The following is a 22,026-nucleotide window of genomic DNA, read 5'->3' on the forward strand; positions in this document are numbered from 1 at the left end:
GAGCCTCGGTGTGTCCCTCCAATGTTCAAGGCGCGTGGCTGAGCATGGCAGAGGCTGGGGGCGTTGTTCTTGCTACATGTCTGGCCGTTGCTCCTGATTGCTGCTGCTCAGATGTAGAACTGCAGAGGTCCCCGTTTCTCCTCACCCGAGCTCCAGGGGCTGTAGTGACAGCATGCAAGTTCCCCTTCCGTCCCCAGGCAGCTTTCCTCCCGGCAGGACAATCCCCGGGCTACTGCTGTCTTTCCGTCTCTGGCATTTCCAGCGCGACAAGGGGAGTTCTGCTGATCTGCAGCGGGCAATTGTTGTGACCTTCTGCAGAGCAAAACACGCTAAGCGCAGGGAAGCGTTGGGCCACCATGAGTCAGTTATTTCTCCTGTGATTATTTTATTCTCCATCCCCTTTCTCCCCTCCCAAGCAAAATAGGGATCTGTATAAGGAAAACGGAATTCACACGATGTACTAGCATTAATTCTGTTTTGCCCTTTTCAATTAAAATCTGCAGTTGATCTTTTAAGCATCTGGGAATCTCAGCCAGGACTGGATTTTCGAAATAATGGGGAATCTTTATATTACGCCTTTATTTATTCATTATTGGTTTAACCCCATTGGAGTGCATGGCACTTCCCAGACAAGAGAAAAGGAGCTCCCTGTCTTACTGACGGACAATGAGAACTCGCATCATGCTGTGGAGAGGGAGAAGGAGAAACAGGGTACAGGGGAAACCGTTCTCAGGGAAGCCTTTATTTACGAGGAAATCTGATCATTTATTTGGCAGGCAGGCCTGGTGTACTTGCTTGTTTATACCGTGTATAGGTACATGAAAGTGACTAGATGGGAGAAAGAGGAGAAATAGTCTGGAGCTGATGTTAGCGACCAGAATCCAGCATTTTGTGTGGGCGAGAGAGTGTGAAATATAATGTGAAATAAGTCATGGCGAAAAATAGCTTGCTTTGTATTGTAAATCGTTTACCAGTAGTTAGACTTTCAGTTCAATCATTTTAGTGCAGCATAGCATAGCTATACAACAGTGTCATCCCAATAATACATCAGGGCTGATGTTTACTGTTAGTTTGCAAGTAAAGTCTGTAGGGGACAATATCGCTGATATGCAACATATTTAGATTTTGATTAACTTCAGTGTAATTCACCAGGGTCACCTTCTTCACTGATTTATTCCCCGCCCCAGATTTTAATGAAACCATCCAGAGGAGAAGGATGGTCTTGTGGCTAAAACTAGGACAGTGAGTGAGAATTTAGATTTGGGTTCTATTCTCAACTCTGTTGTTGGCTTCCTGTGTGGTTTTGTGCAAGTCATGTAAGCTCTGATCCAATCATTCAAAGCCCATTGAAGTCCATGGGAGACAGGCCCTTAGGCTCAGGAAGTGCTTAACACCAGGCAGTTACTATTGTTCTGCTTCTGGGTGCTGAGCTCCCTTGAAAATCTTGTCCTAACTGTGGATGCTGAGCATTCGGAAATTAAAAACTCCTTCCGTGCTTCCAGTTCCCATCTGTAACCAGAGACATTTTCCTGCCTTGCCAGGGGGCTACCAATATATTCTGATTGCTGTTTGCAAGAGTCTTCAGAATCCTTGCACAGACAGTGCTAGGAAAGTAGAAAATATTAGAAATAACAATTTGTTGTTTAATGCATTATGGTCGTTGAAGTGGACACTTACGAAGTGCTGAGCAGATTTTTTTTTTTACATTTCCCACTACAGTCAGTGGAAGGTATCATTAGGACCTTGCACAGCACTTTGAAAATGTAATATTATTTATTATTCATCTATTGCTAAGGATGAATGCAGTGTTGTACATTAGATTAAATATGCCACATAAATACAATTCTTCCTCTCAAAGAAGGTAAACCCGGTAGATTGCAATTGGTATTCAGTCATGTTTGTAGGTTTCTGAGGACAGGGAACCTTTCCAGTTATGTACGGATGTTGTTATTGGACTGTCTGCAAATGAAAAGGGTTGGGGGAGGGGAGAGAGAAACTGAAATGAGCAAGTCATTTATGTTCTCATGAAAATGCTTAATAATAACACATTTGAAAATCAGGGGCATATAAGAGAAAACTGACCTGAGGTATCCTTTTACCTTCCAAAGTATGCATTGAAAGATCTATTATCCCTACACTTGCATAACAGTGTTATCAGTGTTCATGTTAACAGCAGTGATGTGTGTATGGAGGAGCAAATATACCCCTAAGCCTGGGCCCAACACGTAGTTTCTCTAAAACAAAGTCCTACAACAAAAACAATGTATGTAGGGTACAATCAATATTGCATTCTGTTTGTGTAATGTTATGCAGTTCCATGACCACCAGCTGGCTGTTGGCCTCCACCCCAGAAGTAGCTGCAGTTGTGGTTCAGCCATTTGTAAAATACTGTGAGATCTTTTGCTTGAATGATGTTACATAAAATATTATTACTAGATCTTAAACATGCAAGATTGACATCTTCTTTTTTAAAAATTACCTAAAAATAATGGAAATGGTTGCCAAAAAGGGTTTTATTTACTGTTATTGCTTGCATATAATTAAATATAATGTTATATTAAAAAGGCAGAAAAACCAAAGGATTTTCTCTGCATTTCCCTGTTCAGTAGATTAGTAAATATTGGGCTAAAAGAAGAAAATGTAAAGGTAACTTTAACTGAAGAAGGAAATGTACAGGGCTACCCTATTGTTATTTTTATGGCTGAAGACCAGCTAGAAGTTGAGAGGTTCAAATGCCCAAGCAAAGAACTCTGGATCTGATCACTCCCAGGCACAAATTCTGAACCTTGATCTGAATTTTGCAAATGTGCTGTAACTTAATACTGTTGTTTGCTGTGGTGTTGTAGCTGTGCTGGTCCCAGGATATTAGAAAGACAAGATGGGTGAGGTAATATCTTTTATTGGAACAACTTCTGCTGGTGAAAGAGACAAGCTATCGAGCCTACGCAGCGCTCTCCTTCAGATCTGTCTCTTTCACCAACCAAAGTTGGTACAATAAAAGATGTTACCTCCCCCACTTTGTCTCTCTGTAACGTTATATCAACATGAGATCCAAATGTACCGCCTCCCCAAAATTAGAGGTGTTCAAAACTAGGTTCTGAGTTATGTGATCAAGCACATCTGTACAGCAAACATAACAGAAGTCCTTTGCTACCACACAATACATTTTGCTCCATGAATCCCTAACTGCCTGTGTGGCAACTGGTAAACGGCTATGTTTATCAAAAAAGGCTGATGTCATAATTAAACCGTATAACTATAGGCACAGCAGAGCAAAAGCCTATAATCTTTGATATAGGCACTAACAATGGGACACAGAAGAGGGGAACCCAGCAGGGATAACCCACTGCACCTAAGAAAGGAAGCAAAAGATTAGTCCCCAAGTGCGAGGGAGAGGACAGTAGAAATGGTTTACAGTATTGTTGGAATCCATACAACTTGCATCAGGAATAAGATATTTTTTTTAAAGTATATTTTTGGGAAAATGAGAAGATTTCCTGCTTTGTTTCCCCTTCCCTCCCCCAAATCCCACTCATGCCTGTGAATGACTGGAAGGTGACTTCCTTAGGAACTCATTGTCTTTGCTCTGAGCTTTGGCCAGAAGGGATTGCTCAAGAGCTACATCAAGTTCTCCATTCGCTCCAGGGTTGAATATGCTGATTCCTCAATGCTATCAACCTCTGTGGTAGCAATACTGGTCTGGCATTGCAAACCCCAAGCACCCAAATCAGGAGTCAGGCCCTGAAAGATAATGAGATTGACCTAATAATAATGATATTAAAATAATACATTTGGGTTCTTTTTATTTGTCCTCTCTTTTTTGACCCTTTAGGTTTTTCAACTTTTCTCTGCAACCATGAGTAACTGAAGCTTAATACTCTGTTTTTATTTAAATGAAAGTTGAGTTTCTCACCTAATCACATGACGGCAGGAGCTGGGGCTTTAAGAAAATCACCACCTATCATGAGGCTTATGATAAACGTGCAAGAACTGGAAATACTAGTGGCAAAAAGCTCCTCATTGCATGCTTTTCTTATGCCATAAATTAATTGCTTACATAAAACTCAATGCATCATTTAATCCCTTTAAACACCCGTCTTAAATGGGCCCAGATTCTCATTCGAGCCCCTGCACTGGGGTGAATTTTGCCATATGTGCATTGCATACAATTTAGCATCCCTTTGACTATTCTGGCATACCCTTGGAAATATTGTAAGACCAGCTCTGCTGCTCTGAGGGAGACCAGATCATTGTGAGGCATCGTGCTGCTTTTAGCCTACCAATCCCCAGGTCGTTAATTCCTTTACTGGAATTTTATTTATAATGAATGTTTGTGCCGCTAATGCAGCTCATTCCCCAACCCCCCAATACTTCTGTCTTTGGTTTGACAGGCTCACCATTCCCTGAGTCTGAATATGTCCTGGAGGAAGCTTCTAATTAAATGACAGCTCAAAGAAGACCTTCTGAGTCGTGACTCAAATTGCAAATGAAGGCCCTATAACTGAGGCACTCATATATTTTAACAACACTATATTGATCTGATCCATCTTCTATTGCATTCTGTCCTCTTGGTGCATTGAAAGTTTGGCTCTGGATATGTTTGTACTTCTGCATGCTGCGTGTGCTGGTTTGGTGCGTGGGACATGTTTCTGAAGGAAGCTTTGTTTCAGAAGGTTCCTCTGTAGTAGAAGGAATGGAACTTGAAGTTTGATATAAACTTGCTTATTTTCAGCTTGGAAAACCTTGTCACCTGGAGAATAAAAATCAGTGAATAAGGTTAGAATTTGGGGCAAGTGACTTCAAAGTCATACTTAAAGTGAGAGAGAAAGAGAGAGAATTACAAAACATCCAGGGCAAAACTCTGTGCTCACAACCCATGCAGTCCCATTAAGATAGAAAATACTGCACAGGGTTTGGACATTTTTATGGTTAGATACACTACCTGCTGTTCCCCAGTCGAAAGTGCATGGGCCAATAAAGATATAAAAGGGGTTTGGTCTTTGTGGGCATTTCAATTCATAACCAACTGGCCTTATGTTAAAAAACAGAGGGTAGAAATTTGTATTCAGTCATTTGGGGCCAAACCCTGAGAGATGCTGTGACATGCATCTCCCATTGACTTCGGCAGATGCTTAGAGCTGCTCAGGATGTAAAAGAGGAAATCCTGATGACTGGCAGACATATGACCCTGTTCCTCCTCTACTGTCTTTATTCTGTACTCAGATTATTCCTGCTTGTGCTTCAAATGACCATACAGTTTCAGGTTTTAGTATTGTGCATAGGATTAATTTAGCAATAGACTACAAGTGATATTTTAATGGACCTTTTGTGCTCTGCATTAAGTTCCCATTCACTTTTATTTATGCGGCTACCAGTGGTCTATCTAATAATATTCCATGAATGTCACTCAGTAGTGTATTATATCTGTTGAGTGAGTGTGAGACGATGGAAACAGCTATATGCTTGGCTGAGGGTTCTTTTTGTTCATTTGAATATCACCAGGTTGAATCATCAGTGGGTTTCATGGTCTGTTACCATCCAGTTTTTAAGTTCTCAGCCATTTTGACTTTCCGAATTACATCCATGAAGTGTACAGCTACAGTAAGGCAAGCATCTATGCCATGCCAAGAGTCCTAGCCCATTGTGATAGCTGAGGTAACTCAACCAATCGCCATCCTTTTACTCTACAGCTAATTTGCATGCAACAGTTTAATTGGTTATGTGAGGGAGACTGCACAGATGGTACATTACTTGGCCCAGCTGCTCCTCACACATACCAAATCTCCCGGTAGAACACAACCCACATACAACTCTCCCATGCAAATGCACACAACTCTCCCAGCACAACTCCTCCAGACACAAATGAACATAACCACTTTCACATTACTACCAGTGCATACATTAACCCCAAACACACCTCAGGCTCTCACTGCAATTCAAACCCCTTGTTCGCCACCCACACAACTCTCCCAGCACAACACAACCCATACACAACAATACAACCAGCGCACACACGAACCCCAAACACACACAGCCTCTCACTGCAACACAACCCTTCATTTGCCACTTATGCAAATCCACACAAGTCTTCCAGCATAACACAGTCACCAACAACGCACCCAGCATATGCAATAACCTCAAACATCACTCTGAAGCCTACAATGTCTGTTGGCTGTAGTGTCAAGTGATGGAAACAGAGACGAGAATGGCTGAAAGCTCTTTTTGTTTAGAATATCCCCAGGTTCAGCCATCACTGGGATTCACGGTCTCTTACTGTCCAATTTTTAAATTCTCAGCCTCTTTTGGCTTTTTTACGTGTATGACTTTACGAATTACACCCGTGCGACAGCACAGACTTTCGGCCATTCGTGATTAGTTATTGTGTGTAAAGGAAACTTTGAGATCCTCAGGTGAGTGCTAAGTATTACGGGGACTAAATGGCAGAGGGACAACGAGGGAGTGTATTTCTGACAGCCTGGCCACTTATCAAGCGGAAAGTGCCAGCACACTGACATTTGAGTCTGTATATGTCATCAAGCAGAGTGAGGGAGCGTGTGCGAGTTCAAATGCCCACATGACAAAACCCTTTCTGTGTTGCACATTTGAGCACTTTAGCCATTGGAAGGTCAGAATTCACTCCCCAAGCTGTATGGACGTAGGCAGAATAATCCAAGTTACAGGCACAAATTTCCAAAAAAAAAAAGCGGCCCTAGCTAGTGCATTTTCGGAGAACTGGGTTTCCCAGTGTCCTATAGTAGCTATCATTAGAGTGTAGCCTTTCTTCACAATTACACAGATACACATATTCAAAGGCCAGAAGAGACCACTGTGGTCAATTAGTCTGACCTTCTGTGTAACACAGGCTATAGAACTGGACCAGGGGAGGACTCTTGTCCTGCCATTGCCTGGTGTGCAGATAGAGAGAGCATTTGAGCCTGCACTTTACACAAGAACAAAACTAATGTTAAAAATTGTATCGGATACGGATAAAAGGAAGAAAAGCTGTGGGCTTGTTAATATTCAGAGGTCAGACAAATGTCTTTCCTTTCCTCCCCACTCCCTTCTGTAGCTGGAATCTGGCTGGGCCACAAGAACTTGGATTAAGTGATGTGTTTAACGAGCAGACAGCAATCTCCTTCCCAGTTCACCTTGGAGTGGCTGATTTTCTGACATGGGTCTCCAGATGGGCATGTTCTGAGAATGTGGGCTGGCAGGTCTCCAAAAAGGGGTATTTGCATGTAGACCCATAGTGGGCAGTTCTAGGAAATACCTGGTTCCTAATTGACCATCTGAGGAAAGGCAAACGTGAAGACAATTTAGTAAGTGAAATTGCAACTCCCTGGGGAATGCATAATTCAGAGGTAGTCAATAGATGGACCCTGAGCCAAATCCAGCCTGTCAGAAGCTCTGGAATGGACCCTGAAATCTTTTTATTTACTTATTATTATTTTTGTAATTGTTATTTTCTCTGGAGTCTGGATCTTGACTATACCCTGAGAAAACATAATTGACTACCCCCCGCATAATTTATGCTGTCGAGACATTTCAGATGTGTAGACAACAGGGGAATCTTTGGCTACTTGAGTTTTACCATCTTTAAGCTAACTCCAAGACACACATACAGAATTTAGCCTTTTGGGGTCCTCCATGAAGATTTGGGATGCCTCCCGGCAGGTTTATGACATTATGGTGATTTAGCATGCATATGGGATACTTGTGTGCAGGAGTGGCCAGTTAGTAGTAAATTGCACATGCAGTACCTTATTTACATGCATAATCACAGTGAGTGTGAACTCAAACAACTGTGCATGAGAGGAGCTTCTTAAAATTTGGTCTTCATTTTGGAAAGCAAAGAATGCCCATATAGGCAGTTTTGCCATCTGTGGCAGATATAATACTGAGAACATTCTTCTCTTTTATTATTTGCTAACCATTTCCAAACACAATACCTAAAGGGAAACTGCAGAATGGAAACCTCCTGTTAAAAACGCGGGGAGTGAGGAAAGGAGGTTGCAGTGTTTTATGGCTTGTCTCCTAGAGGCATCTCATATCCTGGCTTTTAGCCTGCAACGTCCGATCTCTGTCAGTGAGAAACCATGCCACATGCTTGGAAATAGCTTTAACCCTGCTGCAAAATATTGCAGTCTGTGTTCCTCAAGCATAATGTTTCTGTGCTGGGCGCATCTTGTGATTCCAATAATAAACGGGGTGGGCGAAATTGGGGGTGCTAATCTGCAGCGTATAATATCAAATGTATTGGTCAGATGTATGTTGGAGAAATTGTTCTACTCTATTAGTCTATCTTTTATGTTTTGCTAACAATATTTAGTATATTGGTCTGTTATGGCTGGGAAATATATTAGCAGGAATCCTGTTTTGAATTGGCAATGTAGTAGATACAGGTGAAACACTGGCCCCCAGTTTGGCAGAAGTATAGATCTGCAATCTTCAGCCACAGCCAGATCTAGGCTAACATACGGAAGTCAGTCAGAAGGCCAGCCGTGGTAGACATGTTGCTGCCTTGGCTGCATAGAGATGAGAGCCGGATGAAACTCTTAAAGGCTCACACAAACAGTTCATGAGTTTTGCATGGGTCCCAGAGGGTCGGGGACAGCTAACGGCTCTCTCTCCCCCCTCATCTAGCCTTCCCCAGTGTCACGATAGATACCACTTCCCTTTTCTACTGCATCTTGTGCCATCCTCTTTAGATCAGAGAGCTTGATGATCTAGAACCGAACATCCTCAGGCTTCCTGTTCTGTGAGGTAAGCCTCCACCCGCTCTCGCTTTAGCGAGGAGATGTAGGTAGGAGCACCATCCTATGGGTATGGTTCTAGAGGTGGTAGGTTGCTGGCCCTCTCAATTCTGCAACAGTAGGACCCAAAAGCCTCCAATAGTCTTCTCTTACCACTTTAGGGGGTCTGAAATGTCCCAGCATGCAGCACCGAATTGATAAGGAGTCTGGGATCAATGTAAGAGGCACCTATTGTCAGGGTAATACCAAATAGTGCTAGCCCATCTTTCTCCCAACTAAGACTCTCAAATGACTTGGCAAACATTTCTGCATTGAAGCCTTGCAGCCCTATGTACCCCCATTTTACAAATGGAGAAATGACATTTGTCCACCTCTGCTGTGAAGATGAAAGCTCTGGGTTTTCCTCTTGCTCATCAGGCACCTGTTGCTTGTATCCTGGTATTACTCACATCCGATAAGTCACATCTTGTTTTGCAGAATAAACACCAACTCTTTTGTTTCCTTCCTTCCCTTGCAGTTTTGTTCTGTTGCCTTACCTGACTGTAGGCACATGCACCGTTTCATTCTTGAATCTTAATCAAAAAGTGAATGTGAGTCTGGCTGCCTGGGTATCACTTCAGGGGTGGAGAAGGAGAACATGGCGTTTCTGCCCCTAGACGGAGGGCTATGGGATGATGCATTAGAACAGAACGGGCTATTGGTGCTATTGTGTTGTGTTTCAGAGTAACAGCCGTGTTAGTCTGTATTCGCAAAAAGAAAAGGAGGACTTGTGGCACCTTAGAGACTAACCAATTTATTTGAGCATAAGCTTTCGTGAGCTACAGCTCACTTCATCGGATGCATACTGTGGAAACTGCAGAAGACATTATATACACAGAGACCATGAAACAATACCTCCTCCCACCCCACTCTCCTGCTGGTAATAGCTTATCTAAAGTGATCACTCTCCTTACAATGTGTATGATAATCAAGTTGGGCCATTTCCAGCACAAATCCAGGTTTTCTCACCCTCCGCCCCACAAACTCACTCTCCTGCTGGTAATAGCCCATCCAGTGGTCACTTTGGATGGGCTATTACCAGCAGGAGAGTGAGTTTGTGTGTGGGGGGGGAGAGGGTGAGAAAACCTGGATTTATAATTGTATATCTATAATTGGCTGTATAATTATAGATGAATAGTAGATATAATATTTGACTTGTGTGGAAGCCTAGTAATTCTAGCTGCACAAGCTCATTTCCTGATTTTTTGCTTTTCAAAATGTTGCCAGTATTAGGAGGATAACAACTGAGGTTCAGCACTCCTGTGAAATATTTGTCTCCTTTTTTCAAGGGTAACAAGTTGACATATAGCTGCTATGTTCTGGTTGTGTCTCAATATGAAAATCTGAGCTAGACTAAAAATATTGTCAACATACTTTGCCGTTGACTTAAGGCAAAAATCCATTGAGTTGAATGGAAGTTCTTCAACTGGAACCAAGCAAGATAAGGACCTTAGACATACCGTTACAAGTACATGTATTGTACTTAGGTAGTGCCCCACGTAGTAGAGAAGAGTCATGGCTCAGTTGTAATGATTAAAGGGGATTCTTTTCTGAGGCTGCTGGACATACAGAAGACCTGTGGGTCTTTTTGGCTCACAAGTTGGCAGAATAACCCATCCCGTCCCCAAACAGTGTCTCCCTTCTGATATGGACATTGTAGCCATTCAGCCCAAACTGGAAATTGAACCCACTCAGCATCCATAGATGGGAATGTTGATTACTCGACAATTTATAGATGTCAGCTGTTGCACAATAGAACAACAAGTGACCTATGAGAAATAGATTTCTGTTTCTCAAATTGATTAGATCATCTCAATTACCTTATTTTATTTTTTTCTGAATATTTATTTGCTGCTCAAGACAATAATCTCCAGAAACACAGTTCTGCTTATAAACTTAATTAGTGGGCTGAATTCCCAGGCATCCTTATGTGACTTAGACTTTTCTAGCAACTAAATGAACAAATGCAAATACATGGATATGGGGAGGTGGAAATAGTTTTGTTTTGTTTTTGTGTTACCATAGCATATAGGATCCCTGGTCATGGACCCGGACCCATTGTGCTAGGTGCTGTACAAACATGGGGGAAAAATAAGTTCCTATCCCAGAATTTACACTCTACATAACAAAATATATAGTGTGGTTGTATTGCTCATTTTCTGCTTAACTTGGTCACATCTGGAACAAATTGGTTGTTTTTTATGGGTTCACAAGAAGTTGTTATGATAGTTATATTTTCCTTTTTAAAAAATGCAATGAAAAAGAGAAAATGCAAAAGCAGAATATGATACTGTAAACTGGTGCCCACTATCACCCCTTACTTAAATGTATATAATTCTATTTGTGATTTAGGAAAGAATACACCCTGAATTTCCAGATGGAGAAAGCCTCTTCTCTGACAAATGCAGCATCCTTGGGTAAAAATATTATTATTAAATGTCAGAGCAAGCATAAAACAGCATTTTACTACCCTCTAGGTGTTCATATGACTGCAGCAATAAATAAATTTTAGGCCTGTGTGTTCCTGAAAAGTACAAGTGCTATCCTGATTGCTTTTCTCACCCCTCCCTGCATTAGTTCATAAAGATAACTACAAACTATCAATAGCAATCTGGAAAAATAGTGTGTCCCTTGTTAAAAGTAATATCCTTTTAAATTTTAAACAGAAGTGGCTTAATTTTTTCCAAACATGAAAGAATTTTTCACTGCAAAGCTGGTTTGGCAGTGATCTAATTAGTTAACAGTAAAGCAGACGCTTAAAAAAATGTCAGGTAGAACCCGCCCCCTTCTAATCAGATTACATTTTGGTACTACATGGCTGACAAGAGATAACAAGAGAAAACTCAAAAGTTTTCTATGCATTGGACGCTGATATCAGAGCAGAGGACAATGCATGTTTGTTACAGCATGATTAAGCTCCTGAAGTATAGGTGATCTTATTAGAAATAGATCAACATCTACAGTGAATGTAATAGCACAAGATAAAACTCAAACATAAGTGACTCAATGTCAATTTCTTTATCCGATACTTTTTTCTTTAGAATCGGGTTTGATCTCCAAAACCTTATTTTCTGCTGCTTCCTTTTTAAATCCCTCCCATTAAAAATTGTGTTTCCCTGCTTTAGAAAGACTTTGCTGTGGAAAATCAGCTTGGGGCTGTTAGGGCAGTTGCTTTAAATAATTTTTTGTTCATGCATATGTACAAATCATTTGAGCTCGCAACCATTTGCTGACTACCAAAGCACCTTGAATTCCTTTTCTGTTGCATTTCAGGACCTAACCTATGGCAATGGAGCAATGTACAAATTGAAACAGAAGGGTATAGATTTAGTTATACAACAGCTAGGTGGCAGCTAACTGTATATCTGAGGTTAAGGTTTAAAATGCCAGCATTTTAGTGGGACTAATGCTTTGCAGTTAGCCCAGTGGCTGAACTCAGGTAAAACTACAGATTTTTTTTTCAATTGTAAATTCATTTTATGAGCTAGATCTTTGATATTCTCAGAGGGCTGGCTGTGAATAGCTGCATGTTTTAACCCAATCTCCTTTGTGGGCTGTAATAATGTGACTTTAAGTATTTTCTTCTGGGTTTAACTGCTTCAGTGAATATGTAAAAGTGTGTGTGTGTGTGTGTGAGAGAGAGAGAGATGTATGGCAAAAGACGCATGTATTGATGAAGGATTCGTTTATTTCCGAGGTTATAAAGAAAAGGCTAAAATAGTCTCGAGACAGTACATTTCCTTGAGGGAACAACGGGGGAAGGAGTACGTTCCGAATTAACATCGACGGGGGAAGATTCAAACAGATCGAGGCGCGTTTACACGCCGCCTGGTTATCCAGGGTTGTGTGATTTTAATTTGAGTTGGAATATTACATCCTGGTGATGGAAAGCGTCGGACAACACCATAAACCCAAACCCCTCCTCGCACGGAGGTGGCAATTGCCCTGCTTCCTTTCCCTGTCCCCCCCAGTAAACAGCCGGAGAGGCGTGTGTTTGTGTGTGTAACCTTGTGTGAAAACTCCTCTCCCTCCCTCCCGCATGCTGTCATTTACTGATTCAAGCCCTCTGAAGTCAAGGTTTTTTTTGTTCAGAAGGCTCTCTGCAGTCTGATCTCCCCCAGCTGGAGGTTAAAGGGCTGGGCAGTGGAAGGCAGTTTGCATTAAACACATTCGAGGCTAGGGATGGTTTTTCATTTGGAAAGTGTTGCATTTCCATCGACAAGTGACCGTACAGGAGAGCAACGTTACTGTCCCTGCAGATCGCTTTTTCACCCCTTCCCCGGGGGGGGGGGGTACCGCACAGAGAAGTGGGGGGCTGCTGCTGCTGCTCTGTGGCTTTAAGGGACTCCAGCAATCAGCCTGGCAGGCGCCCCTGAGCCTCACAAAAGAACAGGATGTTGTTGATTTGTAACCAAACCACAGAGAGGAAATGATTGTAAATTTCCTCTAAACATCCCCACTGTCTGCCTGCCTGCCTCCCTCCCTCCCTCCCTCCCTCCCTTCCGCCTCCCCGCCCCGCGGTAGAGAAGCTGCTGTTGCTTGCAATTTCCAAAGGGGATTTCTGCTGGGCAAATGGATCCCACCTCCTTTTACAGCCCCCCCCTTTAATTAATCTGTTTTTAGTAGCACATTACTGACACCTTGGGTGGGTGTGGGAGGAGAGACTGGTTTCTAGTTGACACCTAGCCTGCAAAGCTAGTTCAGCACACAGAGAGGGAGAAGGGAGTGAGGGGTGTTGATGGATTGTGTGTCTGTCTCTCTTCACAGAATGAGTTGCATTATCTGTATTTGCTTATCCTAATTCGTTTACTATTCAGGATGCTGCAGTGGAATAAATGTTTAACTCAGCCCTTCCTCCTTAAAAGTAGCGCTGGACTATTACAGCACTGCCTAGTTTGATATAATTACCAAGTCTCAACACCTTAATATTTTGCTGACTAATTTCCTTCCCATCCCCTCCTCCAAATACCCAGACTATATACATAGAAAAAACAGAAACCTTACAGGTTGGAACATTTATGATTTCAAAGGAAACTCGTAGGTGAACAGGATCTACGTCTTTTTTTATTTAAAGCCAGCTGTATATCAGTATTTAAGTCAAGTATTCATGGGCCCAATCCAGCAGGCTTTACCGTGGAAACATTCCTATTGACTTAAGTAGGAGTTTTGCCGGAGTAAGGCTCACAGGAGTGGGGGAGTAGTGTGGAAAGTTACAACAGGATAAGGAAGAAAAATAAATTCTTAATTATTTTGCCTTTAACCAAAGACTTTTTTTTTTTTTTTTGGTAAAAAGTTGATTTTGAATTCACAAGATCTTAGTTGCTGTTACTGTAGAAAACCCAAAGAAGAGTGTGTAAGCTTCAAAGCTATTACTTCACCTATCTTCTCCTCTCTAAGATCTTGGTTGAGGTCTCTAAGCACCACTCTTCTACTAAACCTGCTAGTTTTCACTTTAGATAAGCTATTACCAGCAGGAGAGTGGGATGGGAGGAGGTATTGTTTCATGGTTTCTGTGTATATAATGTCTTCTGCAGTTTCCACAGTATGCATCCGATGAAGTGAGCTGTAGCTCATGAAAGCTTATGCTCAAATAAATTGGTTAGTCTCTAAGGTGCCACAAGTACTCCTTTTCTTTTTGCGAATACAGACTAAGGAGGCTGTTACTCTGAAACCTAGTTTTCTTTGTAGTTTTCTTTTTTTACTGACTCAGGGAATTTACTGATGTTAGTGACCTGCAGTCTATAGGAAGATAGTCTGGGTATCTAAAGTTTTGGTGGCACATTTGCACAGTCTAGTAGTGAGTGGTATGGTGAAATTTTTAAAGGGGAAGTATTGGTTACTGACAAACAAAACCTTATAGTAGTTTGAGAAAGCTGATCTAGGGGCTGTGCTGTAAATTATCTGCTACTGCGGCTGTCTCATAATAATGATCAGAAAAATATGAAGCTCGGTTACCACCACAAAGAATAAGACCCTATTGGCAATTTGATACAGGTCAATTCCTACCTTTGTATTTAAAGAAACCTGAATTCCAGTTAGTAAGATGGGTGTTAAATCATTATGCAAATCTGTACCATTTGGAGGATAGGAAACATGTAGGTCAATATCTCATCTCCAATTAAAACTGCTGGATAATTGGTTGCAACACTGACATTAAGGTTAAAAGGAAAATGTGAATAAGGGGAAACCACCACCCTGTAAATGAAGCAAGGGAAGCAATGAAATATACATACATTCAACCTAATTAAGCCTGAAATTGTATTTCTAGAGGCCATCAAGCTCATCCCTCTCATTGTGTGGCAGGACTGATTTAATTATTCCTAAACCAGCGTTACTGGATGGGTTTCTAGGCTTGCCTTGAATGTCCTCAGCACGAGTGGGTGATTCCACAACTTCCCTTGGCAGTGGCTTCATTGCAGATTTTTTTCAGAGTAACAGCCGTGTTAGTCTGTATTCGCAAAAAGAAAAGGAGTACTTGTGGCACCTTAGAGACTAACCAATTTATTTGAGCATGAGCTTTCGTGAGCTACAGCTCACTTCAAAGTCTGTTTTCCCTGCTGCAGCTTAAACTCATTACTATCTGTACTGTCCTCACTGGCTGATGAGAATAATTGAGTCCTGTCCTGTTGATACTATCCCTTTGTAGCTGGCCCTGGTTCTCCTCAATTTCCTGTTCTCTAGACAGAATATGCCTAGTTCCCTGAAACTTTCCTCATCATAAGCCTTATTTTCTCAAAATGATTGAGAGTCTAATTGAGGGTACAATAATCCCTCCCTGGATTAACCAGATATGCTGGGGCAGACCCACTGAGGCTTCTATAAGGAAAGTGGGGACTCTCCAAATTGATTTTTTTTTAAATGGAAAGTTAATGAAATAGTAGACAATGAATGTGACCCAGTTAATTTTGAAACAAAGCTTTAGATAAACTCCCTCATGGAAGTTCTGATTCAGCTAGGAATTTTAATCATGTGAGCTGTCCCATTGACTTCAATGCACTACTAATGTGCTTAAAATTAGCATGTGTTTAAGTGTCATGCTGAACTGTGGACATAAAGAATTCAGAAGAAAAATAGATAACAATATTTTCTTTTGCACTACACATTGTTTGGGAAGGAGTGGCTGACACCCCTATGTTAGGATCCAGAATTCCACGCCCTCCTCTAAAATTCAGGGGTTTGGTGGCTAGTGTTTTGGTTCGTATCCCTCTTTTGTTTAGTGTCCGGAAACAGAGTTTGATGAGCAGCTGCTCATCAGAATGGGATGAAGTGTCCCACTGTTGGTCCAGTATTTATTGACTATATTAATGCTTTGCAAGAAGAAGTGCAGAGTGAGCTGGTGAAATTTGCACTTTACATTATTTGCATTGATTAATTTTTTTTAGGATTGCAAGAAACTCCTGATCAACTTAAATGCCCTTGGGGTGGGCAGGGAAGGAGATTAGCCATCCTAATGGCAGATGAAATGCAATGTGGACAAATACAGAGTAATGCACATTGACAAAAATAGTCTACAATTCAAATTTAGTGGGCTCTGGTAGCAGGTTACTCCAAGAAAAGACTCTGAAGTCACTGTGTACACCTTAGTGGAGGTATCTGTCCATGCTGCATGTTAGAGGGGCTGACACTGCATAATCAGTTAAAAAAACAAAAGAGAATGTTTTGGTGAATTAAAAAAAAGTAGAGGAACGAATAGGCCATGATGTCTGCAAAAACAAAACAATGTCACTATCTCACTTCTGGAGGGAACAGGTGTAGGGGCTTATGGGCCAGGGGGTAGGGGAGTGCCAGGCTGCTCGTGGACAGAGGGGGTGCCTGAAAGGGGAAGAGATCAGGTTTGTGTGTGTGTGTGTGGGGGGGAATTTATGTCCCCATTTAAATGGTGCTCCTCAGCCCCTGAATAAAAGTAATTAATAAACAACAGTACAGAGAATACTGTAATGGCGTATCGTGCAGACTCTGTAGTAAAGGTAATGCTGAGATTAGGTAAAGCAGGTCTAAAATCCCATTTTTCCAGTTTAAAGGTTGAATTCAGTCTCTCTATCAGGCACAGTAACTCTTCCTGGAACGATTTAATTTTCATGTAACTAAAAGTATGTGCAAATTTTAGAAGGGGAAACATTTAGAAATGCTTCCTTTTAAAAGTTTGGCCTGTTTGTCTCATGTTTCTTTGGCTTCCTCTTGCTTAAAAACTTAAATGTTCCAAAAGGCTTCGAATTTCACTCAGTAACTCATCTTTACTGTCTCTTGGACACAGGCTAAGTATCAGAACTCGAGCTATTAAAATGTAGGAGTTACTGCTTGAGATTTTCTTAACCAGTTTTGGAGTAGAAAAGTGATGGAAATGAGAAGTGTGGCCAAATGTTTCCATTCTCCAATGCTACTCAACCCGAGCTTGACAGCTGGGGTGGGGTGCGGCGCTTTTTTGGGGGGAGGGACAGCATTGCAAAGAGAAATGGAATGAAAAGAGCTCGGCATTCGTTAATGAGGGTGAAGCACAGAGGTTGGCAGTGGGACTAGGAAGCAGCACTGGAGAAAGTTTATGGCTCCCACTGCCTGTAGCTCCCCAGTCATGCTGAAGATCCTAATTTCCCAGATCTAATAGCCCAGCTCCCTAGTTCCGTGAGCCCTCACTGCTCTCCCGTAACCCCATTCTATATAGAAAATCACTACTTTCCTTGCTTCTTAGGGTGGTTTGTTTCAATCAGTACTTGTTAACAATGAAAACAAATAACCAGATTGATTACTTATAGTAGATTAGTTGCTGCAATGGAAAAGATACAGAGAAGATCAATAAAGGTGGTTAAGGTGTGGAAGGATTTATACATAACAAGTAATGACAGAGACTATGGTTGTGTGTTGGAAAGAAGGGCTAAAGGGTAGATAATGGAGGTATTCAGAATTTGTGCAGGGTATAATCAGTCAACCCTTCCTTGTAGTTCTGTCAACAATACAACAAAAAGGAGCTGCTTGATTAAAGTAGTGACTGGTAAAATTAGAGCACAGGGAAAAGCCTTATAGTTAAGGCTACGATTTAGTCACAGGTATTTTTAGTAAAAGTCAGGGACAGGTCATGGGCAATAAACAAAAATTCACGGCGCGTGACCTGTCCATGACTTATACTATATATCTCTGACTGAATCTTGGGTGGGATGGGTGGGTGATCCAGGAGGGGGCTGCTGCGGGGGGCGCCCCAGGTGGCTGAGGGGGTGGGGCCACTTAGTAGCAGCTTCTCTGGCCACCCAGGGACTGCTGTCGGGAACCGCTGCTAGGAGCTGCCGAACAGTGGCTGCTTTGGCCACCCCCGGGACCGCTACTTTGGTGGTTCCCAGGGCCAGCTGCCCGGGGCCGCTCGAGCAGCTGCTGGTGTGGCTGTCTCCAGGGCCACCTGAGCAGCTGGCCCCAGAACCAGCTGTGTGGGTAGCCCTGGGGTCAGCCACACTGGCTGCTGCAGAAGTCACAGAGGTCGCGGAAAGTCATTGAATCCGTGACTTCCACGACCACCGTGACAAACATGGAGCCCTATGTATAGTTAATTTGTGGAATTCCTGGCTGCAGGAGATTATGCAATCAAATGTGAGGGCTGAATGTCTTTATAACACAGTAGTAACGTTCTGTATTTATAGATCAGATAAGGACAATCAAGCTTCATGCTTGACTTTGTAGGTCAGTAATGCATCCCCCATTGTCCCACCATGTAGCTTTGCAAATCTGACTCAGTTTGTTATGAGGGGTGTGTGTGTGTGTGTTTTGGAGGCAGTATATCCAGCTTGCTGGACTAAGAGTAGCATTCCTCAGAAAGAAAGCTGATCGGTATTTGTGCTTATAAGAAGGGCTTCTGTGCAAGTTTGTCTGATTGGAGTATATCTTTTCGTTGACTTTGATTTCTCTCGGCCACCAATCTGTTGGTTGTGTACAGTAAGAGTAGTAAATATTTCTATTATGGTAGCATCCAATGGCCCCAGCTGGGATTGGAGCTCTGTTATGCTGGGGTGCAGCACAAACACGGGAAAGAGACACTGGCTTTCAGTGCTTCTAGAGGAACAGTTTTTCCAGGTGAAATTTAAACCTGTGGCCCCTGTTCGTTAAAGATCTCACGGCTCTTTTCATAGAAGTGGGTGTGCTGTTGCTAACTTCCGTATCCGGGTTAAATTCCATTGTGGGTAATTTTTGCATCTGTTTTACATTTGGTTTTGTGTACTGAGTCTAATGTGTGGACTGTATTATAAAGTGAAAATATAAATGCGTTTCCTGACAGACCATCATATTTTAGAAGAATAGTGGATAGTAAAATAAAAAATGAGGATATACTTCACTGACCCAGTGAATGATCAGAAATGTCCAAATCCCCTGGAACTGGTGTTTGGGTGTTGGTCACTCACTACAAAAGCAGTTTTCCTCTCCTGGAATTGACACCTCCTCATCTATTGTTGGGAGTGGACTACATCCACCCTGATCGAATTGGCCCTGTCAGCACTTGTGAGGTAATTTCCTTCTCTTCATGTGTCAGTATATTTATGTCTGTATCTGTAATTTTCACTCCATGCATCTGAAGAAGTGGGTTTTTTACCCATGAAAGCTTATGCTCTAATAAATTGGTTAGTCTCTAAGGTGCCACAAGTACTCCTTTTCTTTTTGTGAATACAGACTAACACGGCTGTTACTCTGAAACCTGTCATTGTGGATAATGAAATTCTGTTTGCTTAGCGCTTTCCCCACATTTGTAACTGGGTGCAGTATTCTCTAACCTGGCTATGGCAGACAGTTAGCCCAGAAACACATTCTCCTCTTCTGTGAATTGGGCAGGGGCTTTCTTGTTTGTTAAATGTGTTCCAGAATGCATCATCCTGTGACAACGCTTTTATAGTGGTACTCGTGTGACACCTTGTTGAATTTTTGCCAGACAAACCTTGCATCTCAATATAGCTGTATAGATTTGTAGCTTCCTGGCATTGTATTTCTGTGAGAAAGGCTTCTCTAGACTTGTGTTGTGTTGTATTCTTTTGAGTTATATAGTTTAAGAATAGGAGTACTTGTGGCACCCTAGAGACTAACCAATTTATTTGAGCATAAGCTTTCGTGAGCTACAGCTCACTTCATCGGATGTTTAAGAATGCATCTAATTTGTCTAACATCTGTATGTTGGACAGTGCCTCGTGCAATGGAGCCCGGCTGCTGTTTGGAGCCTCTGGTTAAATATCACAATATGGGCTCTTCAAACGAAGAGACAGGCCATTGATTAAATAGACTCTAAGCTGGAGGCCGTGATCTTGTCCTTCCAGTGTCTGAGGGTTATGTGTTTGGCTGCAAAGCATTGCGACTATCGCCCATTAATGTAAAGGGAGTTTGTGATCAGGGATCTGAATGATCAGTGAGAAGGCATTGGCATTGCTCTTCCTGGAATGATTTCTGAGGAAGGTGTTGGATCATATTAAAGAAGTTCTGTATTAAAATCACAAATGAGTTTGATTCCCCAGAGTTTAAATTCCAGGGTATTACTAATTAAGAGGTCTCTTGGTTTTTGGTACTGTTTCTCTCCCTCTGTGTGAAACTTGCAAGCTGCTAATTGTGTTAGTACATTCTAAGACAGAGTCTGTTCTCAAAGCAATTCACAGAGAGAGAGACTCAAAGCAATACTCTAACAACAGAAACAGCACCCAGAGACTCCCCACCCTTTTGTTGTATTAACAATTGTGATTAAAATAGACATAGAGGATGTATGTGGATGGATGCTTGGTGTGGATAATAACTGAATGATCAGGGAGGTGCCAGCCTAAGAATCCAGTGTCCATCGGCTGAAGAAGGCGTCAATTGGAAATAACCAGAGGACCCCCCCCCCCCCCGGAGGGCAGACTGGAATCCACCCAACAGCCTCAAGGATGGGAGAAGCAAAGAACAAGATAACATCTTGGAGCCCTCAGGAATGTGCTATCTGCTGATTGATTCAGCAACAGCATGATGAAGCAATTCCCATAGACTGGCATAGGAAGAAATTCCTATAAAAATAGACTCTAAAAAGTGAGAACTTTGGGGTCTGATTCTGCAAACCAACTTCCAGGAGCATCAGATGAGCATCTGACAAGGCCCTGCTCCCTCCTCATGTCCAGGCCACCTGGCCAGTGGCTTGGCATGAGCAACTCTAAGGCTGGTAACTATGATAACAACCTTGCAGAACCTGTGTGTGTATGTTTGTATGAATGAATGTGTGAATAAATATGAGATTGAATGGAATGTTATAACTATAACTAACTGCTTACTATGATTCTTTCTGTATTCACAATAAATGTGGTATTTTGCCTTTTTCCCTTTAATAAGATCCTGCTGGTTTTTATTTTATTGGTACAACAAAGGCGGAGGGAAAGTAGAGGAACCTGTCATGATGAAATCCTTTCACACAGACATTTTCTAACCTTTTAGTAACATTTATTATTGCAGAAAAGGTCACTTCTGCAGCTTGCTCTCTCTTTTATCTTTAGCTGATGGTTTCTAATGCTGTGTGGCAACAGTACATCTCCACCCCTTCTCCCTAAGTCTTATGAAGAATGATATATAATAAGCAAATATATAACCTAGTCACAGTAGAGGCAACATCACCCTTTTGGAGGAGAGAGTACAGGATGCATTTTACACCAGCTTTAAGGAACATTGTTTACTACGGAAATTAACAAAAGGGCAGTGAAAGTAGACCTTGTTTTAAACTTCTTTGGAGAATAGGTTTCTTCGCAGTACGGAGCTCTCTAAATCTGCCCAAGTCAGACTGGTATCAATATAGTAAACCACCCTCAAAATCTTCAAGAAAAAACATTTTTTAAAAAACCAGTGTGAATGTATTGACGGCCTTGCAGACAGCATCCTGTCCAATGAGAAGATGCTCTGGGGCTGCCCATATTATAAGATTCCCCCATGCTGCCTTATCAGCATCCCTGAAAAATTGATCTGGGCTGAGGTGGATATTCATTCCTCATATCCCATGCAGTCATTGGCTTCACTGCTGAGAACGTCAGCAAGGGACCCATTCCGAATGTCTTTTGTGAATGGGACATGTGCTTACAATGAACTGGACTGACAATTTCGCTACCACCCCCAACCAACCAAACACATTTGGCACAGGTCTCTTTATTGCTGTCAGGTGTAATAGTGTCTGGTCAGTTCCCACCTGGGGCTTGATTTGTGCTAGTGACCTAGAGACAGAAGGTATTCAAGCCCCAATCCTGTCACTGAAGTCAATGGGAGTTTT

This window comes from Lepidochelys kempii, chromosome 8 (assembly GCF_965140265.1).
Source record: "Lepidochelys kempii isolate rLepKem1 chromosome 8, rLepKem1.hap2, whole genome shotgun sequence".
Taxonomy (NCBI): domain Eukaryota; kingdom Metazoa; phylum Chordata; order Testudines; family Cheloniidae; genus Lepidochelys; species Lepidochelys kempii.